Raw genomic sequence first — 25255 nt, forward strand, 5'->3', positions numbered from 1 at the left:
GATTCTGTAAATTTACCGATTCGGTAAATATACAGAATCGGTAATATTTTGGCCACCTTCGTCTGAAACTCAAAATACCAGTCGGTAACGGCCGTAATCGGCCGTTACCGACCGGTATTTGGCCATCTACATATGGCCCTAATTCAGGTATTCCTTCTCAGCACCCAACTTTGAAATTTGCTTTGCCTGTTATGTTTTTGCCTTTCATGATAAACACACCAGTATGTATATCCCGAGATAGCTTACTTTGTATTTCCTCAATATATATGGCCTCTCGTGTTAAACCACTACACAGTTTTGTTCATATAACTACTTGCTCCAGCCCCAGTTCAGTGGGATAGTGTGCCTTTATGCATGATTTAAATTATTTTATAATTATTTCTTATCCTGATTTTTTGTTCATTGTGGATTGTAATATTGTCTTTCAAAGACTCCTAAACAGAAATGATGTTGCTGCTGTCTTTATGTATGACTCCTTTACTGCTTCTCAAATATTATCAATGATTTTAATGAATTAGTCACGGTATACAGTATTGATTTCCTCCACATTCTAAGCGGGATTTTCTAACCTCTGATTTCGCTTCTAGACTTCAGTTTTTTTTTTTTATATAATTGGGTAATAGTTCTAGTTTTTTCCATGCACCATAAGTTACAATTCTTCATGTAGAAACTATTATACCGCTGTTTTTATGTATGGTTCCTTTTTGTTCCTCCATGATTATTAATTCCTTCAATTAATTGTTTAGTGTGGACTATATTAATTTATTTCCAGGTTTTTTTCAAGCGGGCTCTTTCTTCACTGCTGGTTTTGTTGGGCACCTATAAGGTTTTGAAGAATCCAGTGCACATTTTAGTTTTTCTCACACACTACAGTCTGCACGTTAGGTTGTCCAGTGTGTTTCTTCCTTGCTCCGGGCCCAGATATCAAGCCAAAACATGTGTATTCTCCTTTCGGTGCTCGTTGCCCTTGAAGACGGATTGATTTCCCTACGGTATGCATATTTCCTTTAAAATGAATGGTTTATCTGACCTTTATGGATTTTTTCATCGATGAAGTGACTCAGTGGCGGCTGATGACATTTGAAAATGGTAAAGCGAAAAGGTTTTTGCTGAATGAACTGTGGCCTACGAGCCAAGAGAGCATGCCCGACCGGCATAATGGGGGTTCAGGGAGGTTCCCTCAAGAACATTTTGTAAAAAGAGTGGGCAAATGGTGCATTCTTAAGCAAATTTGATGCAGCAAGAAGGTTAAGAAAGCAATTGTCAAAGGGTAGTTATGACAGCAGAGTTACCTACAAGGGCCCTTTGGGGGGGAGGGGCTACAGGAGTTTTAACTTACACTCAGGGCTTTAAGTGAAACCAATTTAATGGCTACCTTTAGCCGAGACCTTTCAAAGAGATCCAGGCTCCTGTGCAATGACAGATTGTAACCGGTGTCTACACAGTGCTTCAGGGCGAGTCCATATTAACCCTGGGCGTAGTTCGCGTAGCCGCACTCCGCGAAGCTACGCGAAGACGCACTTGCACTCCGCGAGCTACGTGTAGCTCCGCGGACATGCGTAGTAGCTTGCTAGACCCGTTCGCGCGCCGTTTTTCGTCTTCGGGAGCGCGGTGCGCGTGTTCGGGGCGCTGCCTGCATGCTCGCAATAGCTAGCGCGCTAAGTTACTCAATGAGGTTTGTCCCGCCCGCTTGCGTTCCCTTATTTCCGGTTCCGGGTCACAAGTAACGTGTTCGCGTTGTGTTAGACATGTTCGGGAACTCATCTTCTCGTTCGCACTGCCAAAGTGCGTGATCGCGTCAAATATCGCGCGAACTTACCGCGGCGGTCACGACGGGCAGAGCCATCTTCGATTTCACACTCTGGCTATGGTTTTGGGCCTACTTCAGCATCTCACTCCTATCTCTTCCATCCTGGTCTTTTCCCTCAGTTTTTCTAACTTTCTTTACTTCTTACCTATTTCTGTCTGTGCCTAGGTTTATATTTCTCATTTTATTTTTACTTTTACCACTTTTTTTGCAACTTTTCTCTTGTTTTATATTACTTCCTTCTTTTATCTTTCTTCTTTCTTCCCCTAACCTTTTTGTCTTCAACTTTCCTTCTCCCCTCCACCCAGAACCATGGTGAAGGGTGCCAGCAGAATCGGCGGCTCAAAGGGCAAGGCGGCTGTGCCTAAAAAAACCAGGCTGCCTTGCGGCAGAATGCGCCCGGCAGGAGTGACGCCCCACCAACTTTTTGGGGAGGAGGAGGTGGCCGCCCTGGTCTTTTTTATCCAACGTCACCTCCCCTTGACTTTGGCAGCAGGCGGCAGGCCCGGCTCCGGATACCAGCGCATTGAAGAGCGTCTCCGGCGGTGGGCGAAGGTGCGCCGTGCAGTCTTCCGCTGCTCCGGTATCCGGCGTACCCACCATCAGCTGTCCCACCGCTGGGCCGACATTTTGGACCGGGAGCAGGACCTGTTGGACCTGCTTGGTGTGGAGGTTGTGGGTCTTGGTGAGTGGCTACCCCAAAAATAAAGTGTGTATATATATATATATATATATATATATATATATATATATATATATATATATATATATATATATATATATATATTTATATACATATAGATTATATATATATATATATATATACATATATATATATATAGTTGTATAAATATTGTTATTGTATCTTTGTAAATATTGGCTGAATAAGTAACGCGATGACTGTTGCCCCTAGTTACATTTGCGATGTATTCCGGTATATCTACTGTCATTGTATGACAGTGTTCTTCTTCTTCACTGGCTCTTGCGTGTTGTTTCAACTTGGCGCTAGCTGTTGCTGTTTATTGATGTGAGATTTTCTTTATTGCTGAGAACTGAAGTTAGTTAATGCTATTAATAGAGTCTTGTCCTTCCTTTGTCCGTCAGTGAAATAGCGGTGGATGGATAATTGTACGTTGTTTGCATATTGTAGCATTTTTTTCACGGCCTTCTCTTCTGCATGAATGGAATCCTTTTCTTGCAAAGAATGCTAACGTTACTTTGTTCTTCTTACCTCAGCCAGGGCCGGCTCTAGGGGGCATGTGCAAGCTGTGCAACTGCACAGGGGCACCAAACTTCAGGGGCCACCGCACCAATAGATATCCTTAATTTAATAATACTCTAAGGATGGATACATATTTGCGTTGCGGCCCCTGGCATGGATTTGTTGCCTCCGGCTCTGTTCCACTGTAGCAGTGTGATTTGCAATGATGTCTATGTTTCACATCACTCAATGTTTTTATCTTTGTTTATTATTTTTTACATGAACCACAGAACCCAGGGGCAAGCAGAATACAGGGACCGAGTCGGCGGGTGAACCACCAGTTACACAGAGCTCCTCTACTGAGGATCCTGCTGCTGTCCCCAGTAAGTCCAACAGTGCTTGTTTTTTCCTCTGTAATGTGTCTGCAGTGCTTTGTCAATTGACAGCAACCAAGTAGGCATCCAGAATGATGTTTGTCTAGTATTTTTGTAAACGTTAGTATACCACTACTAGTCTTGTGGGTATTCTTCTATCTCCTATGGAGTTATATACATATTACACAACTATGTAACTATGCACACGAAAATTGGATGTTGTTGGTACTGATAGGCAGGTTGGACCTTACTTACACCTCAGTCACAGAACTCTGAGGAACGCACAATTCACTGAACGTCAGCCTATATGGCCTGAGTCATTGGTCTATTGTTCAAATCACACTCCTGAACCCCAATACCAAGATGCCGAATGCTTTTAGGACACAAACCGTTACCTAAGAAACCCCCTTTTGCTCACTCACTCGTGTGAGTCTCTAAGACAACAGACACTGAAAATAAACTTCAGAGTCAAAGTGGTCATTCAAAAGCTTTATTTTGTTAGAAGTAAGTAAGTAACATCAATGTTTTTAAGTGCTTCCGTCCAATACGTTGAAGGGCCCACCAGAAAAAATCCAGAGTTAAAACAGGCATAATAAAGTAATCAACATTTGTACAGCTACTAGTGCACAATAGGGAAATGTGGCAACTATCGGAGACCTCTCACCAACGTATACTGGTCAGATATTCCTCTTTTTTTGTAAGCTATGGAAATGTCCGCTTCGTAGAAGGCAATCTTCTCACCTGCCGAAAAATAATGACAAAAGTGGTGCACGTTAGACAGTATTAAATACATTTATGCCAGTTTTATGCAGCCATGCTAAAAAGAAGTTGTAACCTGTAAGCAAACTCTATCCCACAATCCACATAGAAAACTTAAATACGGGCCCTTTTACTTTCCCACCTCTTCAGGTGTATGCATTGAACAATGATGTGTTGCCCCAGAGCGTCTTCTCGTACTGCGCAACAAGCTGCGAGTTAACACATGCGCAAAACTGGATACATTGATGTACAAAGGTTACATAGTTCACTTCCAATTTCCAAGGACTAGAGTAGCAGGATAGATGAGATGAGCTTGGGTACCATACCATAACAATGAATGCTAATAATATGTGTAGTGACTCTGCTGTACTATGCAATGTGGACTCATACTGATTACGTACGTTGGACTTAACTGTTTTTAAGAACTCCATTCTTGGTGAACAAGTACAAAGGGGGCTGTGCATCCATCTAAAAAGGCGTACTTATTTTTATAGGTGCAGAACCCTTACCATCGACCAGTGCCGACGGGGACAGCGGCGCAGCTTCAGCGCTCCCGGCGGGGACAGGATGAACAGAGGCACCTACACCAGCAGCAGTGGGGGGGGAGCCAACAGCGGCGGGCGATGGTAAGTTACATTCAATAGTGATCTGCATTACTTGGTGGGAGGGGAAAACTTTCTCACTGTACTCTACTGGAAAATATATGATGTTACCTTTACTTGTCATTAGCATGCTAAGCATTACCACTACAGTAATGCAAGTGCCTGATAGCAGTCGGATGCATGGGTTGTTGTTAAAGCATGTAAAGGGGAAAACACAGCTGCCAGCGTGGTTGGGAGACACACCCAATACCGGTGGTTAGTGGATAGTCTCAGCAGCAGCGGTGTTTTGGGCAAACCCAAAGGCAAGGGAAGGAGGGGACGACTGGGTGCATGGGTCGTTGCTGGTGAAACACAAACCAAATAAGGTTTGTTGCGCGGTATAAAGTATTATAGTCTTTACTAGACATGTGCTACTAGCTGCCCCCTGTTAATTAATGTTACTTTGAGAGTGTTCCCGCCTTCCCGGAACAAAAGGAGATATGTAAAAGACAGGTGTTCGTTCTAATGTGTGTGACCGTTGAAGTACACCCATGCTAATAGGGCAGGCATAAAGCCGTGACAAAAAGTCCGAAAAATTAATAGAGGCTGTAGAATGTTCAAGATAGACGCAACACAATTTCTGGTACTCAGCTTGCTTGCTAGTGCTACTGTGCCGCCCACTATGTGTTGAATCAATGTTGTGTTCTTGATTTGCGGGGAGTTTGGATTAACAATTCTGTTTCTTTCTTTATAGTTACTCCTTCCCAAAAACCAACCAGGAAGGAGTTGGCAGTCCGGGCCCGGCAGCGGAAACTGCAGGCAATTGTAGAGGCCTACCGCCGGCTGGTGGATCAGGCCGAGGAGGAGGAGGAGGAGGCGGCGGCAGCAGCTGCTGCCTCTTCCAATGCCCCGGGCCCCAAGCCTGCAGGACTACGTCGCCGTGGTCAGGCAGCCGCCCGCCGCCGCATTGTTACATCTTCGGCGGCCCCCCCACAACAACAACAACAACAACATGCATGCAAGTGTAGGTGCCGTGATTTCAAAGCAAAGATTCTCCGCCGGGTAGCGAAGTTGGAGGAGGAGCGGAAGAAGCAGGAGGACGGTCTAGAGGAGCGTGTCAAGATACTGGTGGACAAACACCTGAAAGCCCGCCGGCTTTGAAATGGACCCTGTTTTTTGCCCCTTTTTTAATCCTTTTGTTGGTGGGTGGGATGTGGGAGTTGGGGTGTACATTTGGGTTGAAATTTGGTTGGGGTTAGGGGAGGGTAGGGACAGCTCTGGGTCAGGGGGTTACATTTGTTATATATTTTATTTTTCTATTATCATTATTAAAATATAAAAATAAAACAAAGATATTATTTTCACAAGAAAACATTTGAAGTTCATTTGTGTTTGTTGGGGGGGTGGAGGGGGGACTGTTTCACCAAATAATGTACGTTGTGCAACATGAACATGCACTACGAACGATAAATTAAGTACTGACTGCACCTGTAGTAGTAGGGTCACAAGTGCATAAATAATTTATATTATTAAATAACATGGGAAAATTGCCCATCACGTGAGTCTGAAGTTACTACTAGTATACTTTAATTCCATGCACATTTGCTCAGAGTCGGCTAAACAATCCTATGCAATGCATTGCATCATTCCTTTAACATACCTGTCCTAGTTGTCAGGGAAGAGGAGCTCGTCCTCAAACTCTGTGTGTTCAGACAGAAGTAGGTCATGTAACCCAGTAGTGAGGACGTCTTCTTCACACTCGCTTTCTTCATCCGGCGGTGATTCACGTACTTGATAGTCTGGTGGTATGAAGCGTTGATTCATTTTTATCATTGTCAGCCGCTCCACGCTTTTGGGGGAGAGACTAGTCCTTTTCGATGTGACAATGGCACCAGCAGCACTGAAAACCCGCTCAGAGGAGACACTGGCTACAGGACAAGCCAGATACTTTATCGCCAGCCTGCTCAGCACTGGCCACTGTCTCCTTCTTTCATACCAATAGACCAATGGGCTTTGCTCCATGAACACCTCTGTTGTGTCATCCAGATAGGCCTGAACCATCCGCTCAATGTTCATTGGTGCTCGGCTTTGCTGGTCCTCTTTTCCCTTTGCAACAGCAACGGACTTACCCATCCCTTTCTGTAGAAAAAAAGCAGTTATGCTTTTGGTTGGGTCTGCTGAATCAGATCGTGTAGGTGCTGCTTTTGGTACTGTTGGTGCCTGCTGGAAAGCAGACGCACTGCTCTCACGCTGTGAAGAACTTGCGTCAGGAGTACTTGGACTGGCCTGGGCTGGCAGTGGCAGGCCTTTAAGTAACAGCCGTTCAGTTTCTAACTCATTAGCTTCCGCAGCTATGGAAGTTTTGTACTTGTCAACATCCTCATCTGAAAATGGAATTACTTCGTTACTACTGACAAATAATTTGTACCGTGGATCCAAGATTGTTGCAGTTATGTAATGTTCACCTGACACAATATTGTTGAGCCTTACATTTTCACACAAGCGGTTGACTAAGCCCTTGGCTAAGGTATATGCATCAACTTTTTGTTCGTCACCTTCGTATGTTTCACAGACCTCCTTCACCTGTTGCTCAAGCATGTACAACAATGGGATGGCTTGGCCCATAGTACAGTCCTCCCTGCTAACTGCACGTGTGAAGACCTCAAAGGGTTGTAGCATCTCTGTGATGCATTTAATGAGGTCCCACTGCCACATCTCAATGGTCAGGGCTTTAAGATTAACTGTAGGATCCCCTAATCTTCTTGACATGACATAAGCATTCAGTGGGATGTACTGCTCAAAGAGACGCTCAAGCATGAAATAAGTTGAGTTCCAACGTGTTGGGACCTCCTGTATCAGTGCTTTGACTGGCAACCTATGCTCTTGCTGAATGACCCGTAGCAGCTTCCGTCCTTTGAAAGAATGGTTAAAGTGCGTGCATATTCTTCTGCAGATGGCCATTATGTTGCTGACTTTGGCTTCATTTTTCAGAAAGTCTTGCACGACTAAGTTTATGCAGTGTGCCAAACAGGGTACCCTGAAATAATGTCCTTCTCTCATTGCCTTCACTACATTACTGCCATTGTCGGTGGAAACAAAACCAATCTTAAGGCCTCTTGGTTTCAGCCATTCAAAGACCTTGTCATTAAAGTCAGACAAAATGTTTTCAGCAGTATGACTTTTGTCCATACCAAACATGGCTATAGTTGCATGTCTGCGCGTATCATTAAAAATTCCAGCAACGTCACGGAGGCCTGAAGTTAACTTGTCTTTAACACCTGCAAAAGAGATCCAGTGTGCGGTGATGCACATGAAATCTGTAGCATCGCAACTGCTCCACATGTCTGTTGTCAGGTGGATACAATGGACAACACTCTGTTGTAAGGCTTTCCCAATCAATTCCAGCACATCGTGGTGTAGTGCTGGAACAGCCACTCGGGCAAAATAGTAGCGACTGGGAACGTTCCATTTTGGGCAGAGGGTTGCCACTAATTCCAGAAATCCAACAGCCTCAACAAATGAAAATGGGAGAAGGTCCAGTGCTAACATTTTCGCAAGTTTGGCATTGTATAAACGTGCTACTGGGTGGTTCCGCTCGTACTTTCCCTCCTGCCTTAACATGCTAGGAATGGTAAGCTGCTTTGCATGTCTTTGAGTTGTGCTAGACGGACCACCTTGCATCGCAGACTTTGCACTCCTTGGTGTTTCCAGCTGACTCTGGTGCCACTGAGAAGTTGCAGATGCGGAGGATGTGGTCTTTACCACTCCAGTGCTGGCGACAGGGGTCGATTGTGTACCACTCCTAGATAGAAGGTCATCGTCTCCCTCTTCTTCTACCTCCTGATCAACCATGAGTGGACCTTGTACCACTGTATCCCCACCAACACGAGTGCTAACATTTTTTAAGCTTGCAAGGTGGTTCTCCCACCTGATCACGTGTGTTTTTTTCAAATGGGTCGTTTGGTCTCCAGTCCCATAGTTTGTACCAAGCTTACCACGACTAACATTGGCATGACAAATGGTGCATACAGCAATGTTCTCCTGAACTGGGTGAACCGTAAAGAAGTCCCACACTGGGGAGGTAAACTTTTGTCTCCTGCCATAGGAAGAGGAGGACCCACTGCCAATGCCGGATGGACTGGAGGATTGTGGAATTTCACTATGGGACAGCTCAGTCCTAGTACTGCCACTACCTCCTTCTGTTGAAGTGGCGCTTCTGCTGGATGTCGGATGCTGCCGGGCCTTCGCTGTTGAAAAAATTGGAGCTGGTGTTACTGTGGGTGTTGAGTGTGTAGGAGTTATGCGTGGTACCTGCTCATCAGTCATTGCAGCATTTCTGGATAGGGTGAAAATGTTTGTCTCTACATCCTCTGCACCAGGAATAACGCTTGTGATGATGACAGTGTCAGACCCGTCTTTATCACCAGCAGTATCCTGCTCACCTACATCGACCTCCATAAGTTCAAGCCTGGCTGGAAACTTCCTTTTTCCTAGCATGGTCTTCTTGGGATGTCTCTCCTTTGAATGCGCAGATAGTTGTGGCTGCCAATCCGTATCAAGGTCATCGGAAGGGATGCTTTGCGAAGAACTCGATGCACTAACCCTCCTTTCCCTTGGTGAATTCAAAGGAAATAGATCACCTACAGAAGTGGCTTCCTCTTCTTCTTGCTCGGAAGGAGGCTCTACTTCCTGAACTGCCCCGACTTCGGGAGGAACAACTACTACTATTTGGTGCGGAGATGGTGGTTGTTGTTCTTGAGGAAGTACTATTGCGGGCTGGGGTTTTTCAACAACAACTGTTGCGGGCGGTGGTTGTGGTTGTTCAACAACTGTTGCGGGAAGTGGTTGTGGTTGTGGGTGAACAACTCCTATTGCGGGCGGTGGTTGTGGTTGTTGAACATCTACTGCTGGCGGTGGTTGTTGAGCACTTCCATCTTGCGTGGATTGTGTACTACTTTGAGACAGCGATAAGTTTAGTTCTGGCTCAGTATCACTGCTCGCAAGCAGAAGGCTGGCTACCTCTTCGACCCTCATCATGTGCTTGGCCCTGGGATGCTGGCTTGCCCCCACTAATGCAGATGTGCTGGTCCCAGCTTGCACCCCAGACCCCGCTGCTGCAGGCGTACCTTTTGGGGTGCCAAAAAAGGTTTTGGGGTCCATACCAGACTTAAGTGACACTTCCTTCTGCTGTTCCTTCTTCGCAGCAACTTTCTTTGTGGTGGAGGACCTGGTAGCTTTCTTAGGGCCCATCTTCTTCTGATGTCAGTCAGCTCACAGCAGCACAAATTGCAGAGATGTCTGGTCAGATGAGTCACACACCCCACGTGGCGTACAACTGAAGGACGTCCGTCTGGCGGTAGAACGAGCGATGGATGAAAAAACAACCAGCACCTCCTCAGTCTTTTTTGTGCACCTACAAGTAAAGAAGGCAGAACAACATCAGTCAAACAAGCAGTAAGGCAACATGAACAATTGAAAGACACACAGGTCAATGTATAAAAGACAAAACAGAAGACTAATAATACCAGTCCAGCAGCACCACAGCTCAAAGGCCACATGAAGTCCAGAAAGAACCAATAAAGTCAAGCAGGCCTATAGATACCAATATGGACAGAAAAACGAGGATGCCTGCTGCACATGACAGGTTAATGTGCAAGGAATAAATAGCCCATGGCTAAGACAGAGGTTGTAAACATAACACCGCAAAAACACATACAAAGAAACCCCTGCCCAGGCTCCCAAAACAACAACCAAATGACAAATTCTGTTTTTTTGGGTGCACAAGAAAGACCTGCAACATTTTTGAGAAACTTTTATGCAACTCGGGACATATTGTCCGCGAGAATGCTAAATCGGCATGTTCGGCAGCGCGAACGGAATAAAAAGTCGTGTTCGCGTTCCCGAGCAAGTACATTGAGTGCGCGAACACGACAAAAAATGTAAGTTCACGTGCTCACATGGTGCGAAGTTACCAAAACTACCCAAGCTGTATTCCTAGGGTTACCTAATGGCAGAAATTGACAGAGTATTTAAAGTTTAAACACACCCAAAACCAGAAATACCCCACACATAAAAATAAGATTTTCTATATCAATCCAAGCCATCCATGATTTTCACATTAAGGGTACACCACAAAAACAGTTGATTAACTTTCATGACCCTATGAGTAGTACCTATGGCCTACTGCCAGAGTAGGCCACAAGGTTGGAGGCCTATGCCTATGGCAAAAGCACAAAGGAAGGACACACAAAATGGCCGCCGACATAGGGCCTGGCCACCAACAACAACATGGCAAAATCACAAAGGATGTATACACAAAATGGCCTCCACCACATGGCCTGGCCACCAACAACAACATGGCAAAATATATCACAAAGGAAGCATACACAAAATGGCCGCCACCACATGGCCTGGCCACCAACAACAACATGGCAAAATCACAAAGGATGTATATACAAAATGGCCTCCACCACATGGCCTGGCCACCAACAACAACATGGCAAAATAAATCACAAAGGAAGCATACACAAAATGGCCGCCACCACATGGCCTGGCCACCAACAACAACATGACAAGAAAGAGAAGACAGACAATAATGCCTATGGCAAAGGGACAATGCTTTGCTTCAGAAAATGGACACACCACACCACCGCCCAAATTGGTCACCCCACCCCAAAAAAAAAAAAAAAATAACAGAGGAGAGAAAATGGAAGTGGTCCATGCTCCAAAAAGAGAAAACTACTACCAAAATGAGAACATAACATAAATGAGGAATTTTTAGGTGCACAAGAAAGACCTGCAACATTTTTGAGAAACTTTTATGCAACTCGGGACATATTGTCCGCGAGAATGCTAAATCGGCATGTTCGGCAGCGCGAACGGAATAAAAAGTCGTGTTCGCGTTCCCGAGCAAGTACATTGAGTGCGCGAACAAGACAAAAAATGTAAGTTCACGTGCTCACATGGTGCGAAGTTACCAAAACTACCCAAGCTGTATTCCTAGGGTTACCTAATGGCAGAAATTGACAGAGTATTTAAAGTTTAAACACACCCAAAACCAGAAATACCCCACACATAAAAATAAGATTTTCTATATCAATCCAAGCCATCCATGATTTTCACATTAAGGGTACACCACAAAAACAGTTGATTAACTTTCATGACCCTATGAGTAGTACCTATGGCCTACTGCCAGAGTAGGCCACAAGGTTGGAGGCCTATGGCAAGAGCAAAGTGGCTGGAAACATTAAATGGCCGCCAACACATGGCCAGGCCAACCACAGAAAGTTAATACAATGAACTCATGCATGCCTACACACTAACTACATGGGGTACTAGGGTCAGATATTGGCTTAAAAATTAGAAACATTTTAAATTCCACAAAATGCAATGTTAGAAAAAAATTACAATTTGGGACCTCATGAAAGTACAGGCCTCCATCAATAATTTCATTCCAGGATTGAATACTGTTGTTAAAAAAAAAATCAAATCAAACAAGCACAAGTCTACATCACTCATACATTACACAAACTTACTTGAAAAAGAGAATTCCAATTCAAAAAGTCCTCATTAAATCCAAGGTAAATCAGTAATGCAGCCAACACAGACAGAAAGTGATCCTTCCAGCTCAAAATCCAAAGGAAAGTGAGCACCACATGGACAAAGCACTGGGAGGAGCCTGGTGGACAGGAACAGGAAGTTGTAAACTCAAGAGCCCTTCCTCCTTACTCTGCAAAACAAGAGTAGAAACAAAAAGAGGGGTCCTTCCCCCCTAAAAATAAAGCCAAAGGTACAACTTTAAGGTTTTTTGCTTTTTTTTCCTAACCAAAATGGTAATTTATTATGGTTTTAACATGCTCGCGAGTTATTCTGTGCAAGAATGCAGTTTCTGCGTGTTCGGCAACTCGATCTTACCAAAAAGCATCCTCGCGCATCCTTATGACGCTATCTCGCATCAAAATGACGTTATCGCGTTCGCACAGTCGCACGGGACTGTGCGAGAGTGTTTCCAAACATGGTGGCACAAGCGACCAGGAAAAAACGAACGCAGAACGAAGGTAAGCCATTGCCGCGCACGCGATAATGTTATTCAGCGAGCGAGAACTACGCTACGCACCGGATCGCGGAGTTATCGACAGCTACGCGTTCTCCGCGGAACGCGGAGCTGCCGAAACTCCGCAAGCTCCGCGAACGGAGCGTAGTTCTTCGCCCAGGGTTAGTCCATATAAAAGTGCAAAAGCGGTGTTTGTTATGGTCCCGAGTTCAAATCCCGGCTAACACGCTAGAAACTAAAAAGAAGTATGTTTTACAAAGCTATTAAAAAACACGTTTATTTAATACCTCGACAAGGATTTCATTAAACAGCAAAAAAGAAATCTTGCTGTACTGGGCTACCTCTCGCTACACATTTCATCACAGCGGTGCCTCTGTGGAAACTTGGAGCACGCTGGACGGCACCACCGAGCGTGATTCCTTTTCTATAATTAATGTCGGCAGCACCACCACGTTGGATTGGAATTAGTCACACAACACAATTCATAAACAATATCTAATTCCCTGTGCTCTCTAATTAAATTGCACTCTTTTTGATTTCCATTATCTCAAATAGTTATTGCATCTAAAATAAATCACCGCGCAGATTTGTCCCGGTTGGAACATGCAGTACAAGAAACCGAAGTTTAAATGACGCACAGCGATGAGACTGGTGCATCTTTGATAAGTACTCTTTTAACCAGAAAGCAATGGGAGTTACATCACTTACTGTTTGTTGCTACCTGAAAATGTATTTTTGTTACTTTGCATAGCACTAAGCGTCTCTGGGACCACTTCAGAGCGCTGAATAACATTCACTACAGGACTGTAAAAAAAGGAAACTAAGTCACTTGCATTCGTTGTTTGAACCTGCAATAGAAAAATCTGTTTTCTCCAGTCACTAATAATCTATAGAACCAATCCGACCAATCGCTAACACTGTACAACACTTGGAATAGCCTTATTTATTTTTAATAAAATGAAAATTGTTATAAAGCACATAAACAAAACACTATGACGCTGGAAAAGCTCAAGTGCTTACAGACATTGTTCTGTTCACACCAGATCCGTCCATTCCGACTGGGTTACTTAGTGTTGTGGGTTGCGTGGTGGGGTAACCTTGGCCTCCCGTGGGCATGTGAGGTAGCGCGGGGGCAGAGCGGAGTGAACCACACCGACGCTGGGTAACTGTCGGAAGTGAGGTCCCCGAGCGAGCGTCATCCTTTTATTAACCCCGCAGGCCACGTCTGGCCTGCGGATGTAGGGATGCGTGTGTGCGTGCAGCGACTAGAGCGCTGCGGGCATTACATCCCTATCCAACTATATAATTTTTGTTTAACGAACAAAAGTCTCGTAGTGCAAACATTTGGGGAAAACAACACTCAGGTACTTGCGTGTCCATCAGGCCGCGGGAGAGACAGCGTTAGGTTTGCTGCGGGGAGCCGTCAGCAGAAATGTAAGTGCTGTTAGTTACCCCGTGTTCTGTAATCCTGACAATTTTGACTTCTTATTTTGACCCCAAGTACAGGCTGTGTTGATTCGAGTGAATTAAGAATACTTGACTCCAAAATGTTCGAAAATAGGCGATATGTTTATTGACGAGTGATATTACCGTTTTTTTCACATAGACGCTGGCGTGAAGATTTCCTAAAGCCGCGCGCCTATGAAGCCCGATGCCTTGCTTCTCCATGTAAGTTAGTTATGAAGCATAACACCGCTTCGTTAAGGCTATGTGGCTATTAGGGTTCTAAAGTTTGCCAACTGAACTCGAGCGTTGTGCTCAACCTCTAGCACCGTGAACATTCTTAGGTTGTCTGAGCGTTGGGCACTCTATCGGTTGGCCAGTACTGTAAACGTGAAGCTTAGTCTGAACAAATAATGCTGTTGAAACGTGAAGCCTGGTCGAAACAAATAATGCTGCTGAATCGTTCCTTTTTGGGTTTCGCCTGTCGAAAGGCTGCGCTCTGCGCAGCTTTTCAGCGCAGGTGAAATCCTATGTCGACACTAAGCACTTCGGGAACGTCCCCCGGCTCTCATTGGCTAGCTCCATAAATGGAGGCTAGCCATTGAGTGCCGGATCTGTCCGTCAAGGCCGGACCAGATTCGGGGGCGTTCCCGAGATTTTTTCCCAGGGCGGAGTTACGTTTTTTCCCGTTCCCTCCCCTTTCACTGAAAGTGAATTCAGATGCGCTGTCCATTCCCGCCCCCTCCGTGTGCCTCCCCGCCCCTCCCTCGCTGTCCTGTGCACGTTTCCCACCGTCCGTGTCCTCTCCCGCCCCCTCCCGCCGTCCGTGTCCTCTCCCGCCCCCCTCCCACCGTTCGTGTCCTCTCCAGCCCCCCTCCCGCCGTTCGTGTCCTCTCCCGCCCCCCTCCCGCCGTTCGTGTCCTCTCCCGCCCTCCTCCCGCCGTCCGTGTCCTCCCCCGCCCCCTGTGTCTTCGTAGGTGCTTGTTTTCCCATAGCTGCCGCCGGAATCATGTTTGGAGAGAGAGACTTCGTGGGAGCTGCCGGACGTCCCTTCGCACTCGCATCTGCAGGGGCAGCCGCCTTAGGCTCAGCTTCTGTGTTCACCCGAGCCGAGGAGCGGGCTTTCAACGCTGCACCAGCCGCCTTTGTTTGGGGCTTCGGAGGCATGTTGTCGAGCGAGGTGCCTTGCTCGCAACAGGAATCACTTCCTCGGGTCTGTGGAGTTGTGGAGTTGTGTGGGTGTCGACCCAGGTGTGCGGAGATAGAAGCGAGGAGCCGCCCGCCACACCCAGAGCAGCTTAACGGTGAGTCCCAATCTCACGTAGTTCAATCGGCAGATAAGCGCCATAAAGTACAGAAAACTCTATTAGCATGTTCTTTTGGCACACATATTATCCTTTAAAGTGCTCAGGGAAAGGAATATTGAAATTGAGCTAGGAGGATAGTCACGGACCAGAGGAGTCAAACACCAGCTTACACGGCTGACATCACGGCCGCCATCGATTGACGAATTTACTGTGGTTTCTTATGCACATTTTAGCTGAGTAGCCAGCATATCTTTGTTAAGGCCAGTTAAATAGGACAAAATCAGCAAAAGGGGGTATTTTTCACTTTCAAATGTCAACTTAAAGTAGAAAATTTGTGAGAAACCACTTTAAATGTATTTTAGAGAAAGTGTGTGTGTGCATGTGCGTGTGTGTGTGTGTGTGCGTGCATGTGCGTGTGGGTGTGGGTGTGTGTGTGCATGTGTGCATGGGTGTGTGTTTGTGTGTGTGTGCGTGTGCATGTGTGGATTCTCATTGACCAAGATATTGCACTGACAATGCTACTTCAGTCTCTTTTTAAATCACGTTATTACTTACTGTTTCTATTCATTCTTTGCTTTATTTTCCTACCCTCCACTCTCTTTTCCTTATTTCCTTTCTCTTTTCCCTCTCTCTGTGGATGCCGGCAGTTCCACATCATAGGCATTTATTATGCTTTGTATGCAAGGGAGTTCGCACTTGAGTAACTGTTCTGTGTCTGAATAAGTGTGCACTTCTGCCTGCCATTCCTGTGCAGCCCAAATTGTACGCATTCGGCTTTTTATAAACTATTTCTGTACAATCTTGAGCTGCTGCTATCACCACCTGCCTTTTACCTGTTCGTGCTGCCCTTATTTTGCATGTTAGTTAAGCTTACTGAAAACCTTCTCAGTATAGAGGAATCAAAATGATTGACATTGGCAATGCTTGGCAAGTCCCATAAACTTAAAAGTTTGTATGGGAGTTAAGAATTTAACAAGGGTGTTAAAAGCTAAGCCTGGGCAAAATTGAAATCCCTATGGCGAAATTCCTGAATTTTGCATTACGCGAAATAGGCAAAACTTCTCAATTTTGCATTATGCCATTTTGCGTCATTTTCACATACAGGAGACAATTGTGACCCAAAAATGTATTGCAGAGACATTTTCTTTCCTGGCCACTCTTTTGCTTTTGGTATGTTGCATAGCAGTTATGTAGGCGGTATGACTTGGTGTTAAAATAGCAAAAAAAAGTGGTTTGCCGTATCTTGCTTGACTAATAGTAATTTAGTTTTATTAACTTCCATGAAATGTAGTAAAACATAATTACATAGTTTAATATAGCGTTAAAACCAGCAAGTGACGTTTTCTGGCTCTTTGTTTGTAGTTTCCTCTCTGCCCCGGGTTTGAATTTTTTTGACACACCAGGGCATGATTTCTGTAGGTTGATGCTGTGGGTACTAAGGTGTATGTTTTTCTTGCTAGTGTGTGGCATCTCTGCAGCCAGAATTGCTTTTGTGCAGTTGTATTCGACATTGGTGATAGGGTTTAAAGCAATCTGTTAGGATCCAACTGAGTCTTTTACAACAGCAGCAAAAGTCCAAAACCCTTTTTATTAGGTTCGCAAAAAACTGAGACCTCATCCACACCAGAAGCTGCTCAAAGGTCCGCTCTTCGTGATATCTCCAACTGGAATCCGTCTCCCCATTCATTGTCAGCATTTTATTGATGATACAGTGGTTACATCATCACTAGAGTACAGAACACATCACAGCCCTTTCTCTTGTTTATTTTTTCACCCCATTGGAGCTGCTTTGTTGCCTCTCCTAGGGGTTTTAGAGTTTTTTTGCATCAATTTTCATTAGAAGAAAAAAGGTTGTCCTCTTTGGCAACCACTTGATTACAAGCAATTTGTGAAGTTTAATAGAGATTCTGGTGACAACCAAAATGTACTTGCATGCTACAACCAAGTGGCACTTTTGGAGATTGATTACAACATTAGTACTTCTAGAATTACTAAATTGGCTATGCTGAAGGCCTGCAGACCATGATATTTTTCTTTTTAAATATACACCAATACCCACAACTTCAAATTGCCCCTTGAAAATGTGTGGTTCCTAGTCCCTTGTGTCCCTGCTGATGGGTACTATTGTTGGGGGATCTAGTTTCATATACATCTGCCTCAGGAGACTGTTGTACCCTTTGTTCTTGGGTGACTGTACTTTTGCACAGGTTCTCGTTGTGCTCCCTATAGCAATATCACCGCCAGAAAGCTGGACAAGGTAGACCCCAGAGAGTTGTACTTATTAGACCTTGTTCATCCATTCATGCTCTCACCCACTAGTCCAGCAGCCCATCTATCCCCTCACTTTTCCATCTTTGCGCTCAGTCACTCACCCAGCACTCACTTGGCACGTGTTTAATCCTGGGGCCCTCAGGATTGCTGTTGGCAATCAAGCGAGTTGTAGTGTTTTCTGTATTTTGTTGCCAGTGGTAGTGTTTCCTCTATTTACGTGCAAGTGGTAGTGTTTTCTGTTCACAGTCAAATGGTAGGGTTTTCTGTTTAGCCGCAATTGGCAGTATTTATTTTGTTTACGTTCTGGTGGTTGTGTGTTTTCTGTTTTACATTCTGGTGGTTGTGTGTTTTCTGTTTTACATTCTGGTGGTTGTGTGTTTTCTGTTCACAATCAAGTGGTGTGTGTTCTGGTTAAATACAAGCTGTAGTGTGTGCTCTGTTTACGTATAAGTGGAAGTGTGCTGTATTAGCGTGTATGTTTTCTATTTGCATGCAAGGGGGGGGGGTGTATTTTCTGTTTAAATTGGAGCGTTGGTGTTTTTTTTGTTTACTAGAATTGGTAGTGTCCTCCTCATATATTAGTAGTAGCGAGTTTTCTGTTTAGGTGGTAATGCAACTTTTTTTTTTGTTCATTTTTTTTTATATCGGGAACTTGACCCAAAAGCATTAAAGCCCTTTATATCGTATCAGATTTTTTTTTGTAAACCTGGGGAGCCGGGATGAGCTGGAAACAACCCACACCTTCAGTGTGAGAGACATTGTGTATGAGAGACAGCAGTGTCTGTAAGAAAGACAGCAGTGTGTGTGAGAGAGACAGCAGTGGGTGTGTTCAAGGCAGAGTCAGCAGTGTGAGAGAGACAGCAGTGTGAGACCTTTTATTTATGTTTTGGTTTTTGAAACATAAATAAAACGAATTATTTGCAATGTCAATAGCATAAACTTGCTTAAATACGTGACCTATTGCATTGAAAATGCAATACAAATCGCATTTGCGAGAGATTAAGCTATTGCCATTGTAAATGACAATGCCATTTATTTATCTGTTTTCAAAACCAACACATAAATAAAAAGTTTGTAATTCACAATGCCGATAGCTCAAACTTTTCCAAAGGCGAAACCGTTGCATTGTAAATGCTTGTTTCTATAGACCTTGACATGACGACCTTTTTTTGTCATGGGTGTTTGAAGTTTGATACATTGACCCATTGTGTAAGTAAGCATAAAACATTGCTTCCATGCATAGTATTTTTTCCTATTTTTTCCAATTAATCCAAGAATTGCAGAAACTATAAGAATATTACATTAATCATTGTATTAGTAGTTTTAACCTTGAATTCACTCTCACAAAGGAAACTCGTTTTTTGTTTTTAATAGCCCCCCTGGCTGACTTAGTGAGATCCTTTGGGTTTATACCGGTGTCCTACGCCGATGACACCCAACTTCTGTTCCCTTTTAAGACCTTCTCTCCTGCTTTACAAAGAACCTTCGCAGAAGGCATGAGGGCAGTTTCCAAATGTATGGCCAACAACTGCTTACAGTGCAACGTGACCAAAACAGAGGTTGTACTCTATGGGGAAGCAGTAACACTATGGTCCAATGAGTGGTGGCCTCTTGAACTAGGACCTGCCCCTATTCCTAAACAGACCATAAGAAATCTGGGAGTGCTATTTGATCAGTCACTGACCTTCAAAGATCACGTCAACCAGGTTGCTGGTACCTGTTTCGGGGTTATTTCTCTGCTGAGAAGGGTGTTTCCTTTCCTCCCAGATCACCACAGAAAGACCGTGGTCCAGGCTCTGGTCGTCAGTAGACTGGACTACTGTAATGGCCTTCTTTTGTCAGCTAATGAAGGCCAATTTAACAAACTACAGGTGGTCCAGAATACGGCCGCGAGGTTAGTCATGAAGGCTCCATCCAGGACTCCCTCCCGGCCACTACTGATGGAACTTCACTGGTTGCCAGTGCGACTGCGGACCAAATTTAAAATCTTGTGTACAATTCACAAGTGCCTGATGGGGAAAGGGCCGAAATATCTCACCACAGCCTTCCTTCCTTATGTTCCTGGCCGCTCACTACGATCGAGCAACCTCCAGCTCCTTAAGGTTCCAAAAATTAAAAAAACTCGCCAAGGAGGCAAGGCTTTAGCATACACAGGGTCTGTTCTCTGGAACACCCTGCCCCTCGCACTAAAACTAAGTACGGACCACCTGTCTTTCCGAAAAACCCTGAAAAAGTACCTTTTTTCCAGCATTTAATTCATTCCCCTCCCACCACCCACTAGAACTGTTTTGGGCAGAGTAGCTGGTTTTCTTTTGTATGGCAAAAGCGCGGAGATACCCCTTCGGGGGTCTATTCAGGCGCTATAGAAGCATATAAATAAATAAATAAATAAAAATAAATCTAAAATTTATGATAGGTTTGGAAAGTGAACCTGTCATTATTGATAACCTTTATTCAAGGTGCCGTTAAACTTGATTAGAGGGCACTTGGTTTAAATTTCTCCACTTATAGAAAAGGAATGAGTGTTGAGAGCGGAAATAGTGCTAATGGGGATTATTGCAATCTCTGGGTGGCACCAAGTTGGGTTTAACCACTTTTTAGAAATGTTCTTCTTTTTTCATTTTCTTACATGTTGTGGAGTAAGGGGTTGGAAAATATGGTGCTTAAATTTAATATTATATGAGTGATGATATGCTTATATTATGAATATTGTTCTGTTTTTGAATCTCCTTACAGATCTAGGACGCTCGTAATTGAGTGTATGCACCTGAACGTCTGCGTGCAGCTATTACAAGTTTGTAATTCCCTTTCCTTCTACCTGGTTTTGGTTTGGTGCCTTAGGGTGCACCACCACCAAGGTAAGAATTTCTGTTGGTCCTGAGGAATGCTGAGCCATACTGGGGCTCTATAGCTGAAACATGTCGACCCCTGTAGGACGTAGGGTCCAAATTTACACGATCCCATATATGTCTGTTTTTTCACTTTGTTTTTAATTGGGTTAGAGCTACCTCCATATTGAAAAGAATTTATTTGGGGTGTAGTCAATACCAATTTTAACTTGCACTTGTTTTTCGAATTTTAACCACTTACTAACAAACAGGAACCCGATGAAGACAAATGGCTACCTACCTTGAGTAGGTGCCTGAGGGTTCCTTTTTTCACTCAATATAAGCACTTCGGGCTATACACTTCCGTCCTTCCCTTTCCACAACTTTTCTTTTTCTTTTTCCTTTTTGGTGGTGGAGATTAACATACCTGTTTCTAAATAACTTCTCCTCCCCGGTATTCATTATTTTGTTTTGGGAGTTTTTCTTCCTTATCAGGTTGCTCTCCTGTTGTTTGGTCATATTTAACCTATGGGGTATGAGAGTATTCTTTATTACCCTTTCTCTTTCGTTGTTTATATATACATCAAACTTAAGCCCCACCGCCTTCAGAGCTGCCACAGCTGAAGGCTGATTTTGTTAGTGGATTTTAATAATGTAAATACTTTCTGAAGATTCTCAACAACTTATATTTTTACAACATTTTATACGGAAGGCGAGGCGGGCCAATATGAGTGGGAAAACGCTCCTGTGCAGTGTTTTAAATTTTATTTGCCCGCTTCAAACATTACAACAGCTCCACTTGCAGTTGCTCTTTTGCTTTTCAATAATTGTATTGACGTTCGTGCAGATATCTGTGAGCGTGCACATATTCCTCACTGTGGCGTGACACTGATTGTGCACCACTTCACTTTTTTCACACTTCTCAAAAGGTTCCGTAATTTACCCACTTTTATTCCATGCAGGAAAGTGCCTCTTTTGCCATGGTTAGCAGCACCCACATTTTTAATAGAACATGATGTGATTTCGACTTAAAGTGTACCGGATCCCTGCTAACCAGGTAATTAGTGCCAGAGCTTTTTCCCAAAAATTGTACCATTGCTTCACAATTGGCACAACGTCAGCCCCCCTCCAAGTCCCTAGAAAGTAGTGCCCCAGGTAACTAGGGCAATGGGACTGAAGAGAGGCCACCAGGGTTGCAGCACGGATTGTGCCTCCCTGAGGGCCCCTCACCAAGATCATGCAAACTGCCACTGCAGGATGCATGTCTTGGTGAAGACAAAACTGAAGAGTTGACATGGCACACCTCCACGTGAGCTATGCTCCCCGTGTGAGATATAGGTACACCACTCTTACTGCAGGTCTTACAGCCCTAAGGCAGGGTGCATTATATCCCATGTATGGACATATCTGCCGGAGCAGATAAGACCCTACAATCGGGAGTCAATTCTTGGAGATTATAAGTGTGCAGGGAAGCCATAGATATGGGCTGGGCACTCATCATTATGAGTACCCCAGCTCCATGATAGCTTCACACTACCACAAAATGTTTGGGGCCTCATTCATGAGACTCCTTGCGCCTCCGGAACATCACTTTTCGTGACGTTCTGTGGCGCAGAAGCCTGTTTGATATTTATCAGGCAGCACTGAGCCACTTTTTTTGGCTTAATTCTGCCTGATAAAATACCAGTCCCTTTAACACAGTGTTCTTCGTTAAAGGGGCGTGCAATGGGTGTTGCTGGGGGCGTTCCCAGCAACATCCATGGCCTTTTGACACTGCCCCAGATTTACAAGAAATCGTAAATCTGAGGCAGCGCCAAAAGCTTACGCCTCCCCAGGAGAGGCGTAAGGGAGGCACAACGAGGAGAAATATCTTTATTTCTACTTGTACTTCCTTTTTCTACGTGTGCTACATACTGCAGCACACATAGAAAGCGGAATAAGCCTCTTGTGATTATTTTTGTACAGAAAGGTTTCCCTTCCTGTACAAAAATAATCATCCACGCAACGCAGGCACCCTTGCATCATGGTGCAAAGGTGCCTGCGTTGGCGCGTGGCAGCCCATTGTGCGCCGGCGCAGGGGAAAAGGACAGGAATGCTCTTTATCTTATGCCCTTTTCTTGTGCCGTAGGGAAGCATAGCAGGAAGGCCTGCTGAGCTTCCCTATGGCAAAACCTCATAAATGAGGCCCTCAGTACCAAAAATCGCACCATAATATATTCACACTGTTGCCAGTGGTGGATTAATTAATAAATGCACACAGAGGATATCTTAGCGGTGTCCCCTTAAAACCTACCAGTTACTAATGCGGCTACCAACTGGTCTCAGTCAGCCTGCCACCACTAGACATGTTTCTGGCCTCCTGGGGTGTAAGCCGTGTCTTTCTGAGGCTGAGAACAATGCCTGTCCCAGGCAGAGGTGCTTCACACCTCCACCAGGAAGGAATTGGATTCTAAGGTGAAAAGCTTCGGAGGTGATGCCACCTTTGAAATGTGACCCAGGCTCCTCCAGTAAGTGGAGGATGCCAACCCCCCTGTATTGACCCCACTTTTGGCGGGAGGACAAGGGGCAAAAATTAGTCGGATCAGGAGGTGTGCTCACATTCCACAGTAACACCCCTAAGGTGGGGTAGGTGATGTGGACCCCACTTTTCAGATTCCTCTAGCTTGGTTTATTGAGCCTGTCATAGTGGGAAGGAGGATACTGCTGCGCAGGGACTCGTAGTCGCAGAAGCCCTGACACCACCGCATCTGGCCCGCTGTGACGCAGAGACACGCCCACAGCCGCATCAAAACTCCTCGTGCCGCTTCGCTTGGTTTATTGAGTCCGTCATTGTGGGAAGGAGGATACTGCTGCGCAGGGACTCGTAGTCCCAGAAGCCCTGACACCACCGCACCTGGCCCGCTGTGACGCCGAGACACGCCCACGGCCGCATCAAAACTCGTTGCGGCACCCGCTGCGCAGGTGCCGCTTCGCTTGGTTTATTGAGCCCGTCATTGTGGGAAGGAGGATACTGCTGCACAGGGACTCGTAGTCCCAGAAGCCCTGACACCACCGCACCTGGCCCGCTGTGCAGCCGAGACATGCCCACAGCCGCATCAAAATTCCTTGCGGCACCGGGTGCTGCTTCGCTTAGTTTATTGAGCCCGTCATTGTGGGAATGAGGATACTGCTGCGCTGAGACTCGTTTGGAAAATGGCTGGGCGTAAAGGCAGGAGGAAGAATGTGACGACGGGAGGGCATTTAGCCGGGGCATTAAATCAATTTATTATGAGGGCAGCATCCGTTTTGTTATGTTATGGTATGTTATTTTATGGGTTCTTTTATAGCGCATGACTCACCCAGGGGCATCTCAGCGCTTTACCAATGGAAATCCTGCACACATAGAAAGAAAAGGGGTTATAACATGGCCAAGTTAAAATAAAAATGTTTTTAATTGTTTCCTGAAAAGAATATAGGTGCTAGATTGTCGTAGAGCCATCGGAAGACAGTTCCAGTATTTGGGGGCGATGTATGAAAAGGCTCTGCCGCCTCTACGGGTTAGCCGAATACGCGGAATCTTCAGGAGGGCTAGGTCATTAGATCTTAGGTTACGTTCATGTGCTTGTTTAGAAAGTTTATTATAAAGATATGCTGGCTGGAACATGAAATAGTACTAACGGAGCGCCGTCTCTCCAAGGACCTGGTATTTGCTAAAAGATCTTCGATGGGTTCCCTGGCAAATGCTCATATCCCCGAGCATTTGCCCCAAAGGGTTGTCTCAGCTGGGCTCCCGAGCGGGCCCAATGCTCAGTCATCTCAAGCGACGGCTAAAATAGTCTCGACCGGAGAATTGTCACAACCGGTTGTAATGTCAGACAATCTATTAATTAATCATGATACCAACACAATAGTATGTAGCACAGAGCCTCGTACTTCTTCTAGGCTACGCGGGCATACTGAAGGGGCTATTCCTAAAAGGAAGCGGACGGGAGCACCTATCCGGGGCAGTAAGCCTAAGCAGCCTAAGCTTAATAATACCAAGAAAACTGCTACTGTGGGGCTAAAAGCCATAGAGTATCCATCTGTAACAACCATTTCCGATGTGGCAAACAGCACTCACACATCGTGTCTTACTGAAGAATTATTGCTAACGAAGCTGGGTGCCCTTATATCGTCTTTACTACAGCCCTTAGAGGGAAGATTGTTATTAATGGAACAAAGGTTAACTAAAATTAAACAATTATCTAGGTCGTGTTTGGATTACATTAAGGACAAAATGAACGAAAAGGTAAATTCTGGGCAAAGACTGTTTCAGATGGACCTTCACCCACAAACCCTATACTCCCCTGTAATCTTCTTTCTAATCCCCCAATTATTACAACCCACCAAACTGTTATTGACCACCCAGGTGATCATTTGATCATGGCCTGTAAGAATAAGACTAAAGTGATACAACAGTCTGGAGAGGCAGAGTGGAAATTTTCAGGCAGAAATCCATCTAATCAAATTAATGCTGATCAATTGAAGCCTAATTTACCACATATTAACTTACCACCGGAAGGTGCACCCTATCTAGTCGTTCTAGTTGGGGTCCCTAAATTGGACAACAATAGATTTGAATCATATTTTGAACTAAAAAACAAATCGATACA

The 25255-nt window shown here is 44.8% G+C and overlaps 1 long non-coding RNA gene across 1 annotated transcript; it reads right to left on the bottom strand.

The window, feature by feature from the left end:
• Window positions 1-3858: 3858 nt before the first annotated feature.
• On the bottom strand, window positions 3859-10027 carry LOC144770474 (uncharacterized). Its single transcript, XR_013598907.1, has 2 exons — window positions 9885-10027; window positions 3859-4123 (listed from the first exon to the last, which is right to left on the bottom strand). It is a non-coding gene; the product is annotated as an uncharacterized LOC144770474 (long non-coding RNA).
• Window positions 10028-25255: the final 15228 nt, after the last annotated feature.

Source organism: Lissotriton helveticus, chromosome 1_1, assembly GCF_964261635.1.
Source record: "Lissotriton helveticus chromosome 1_1, aLisHel1.1, whole genome shotgun sequence".
Lineage (NCBI taxonomy): Eukaryota > Metazoa > Chordata > Amphibia > Caudata > Salamandridae > Lissotriton > Lissotriton helveticus.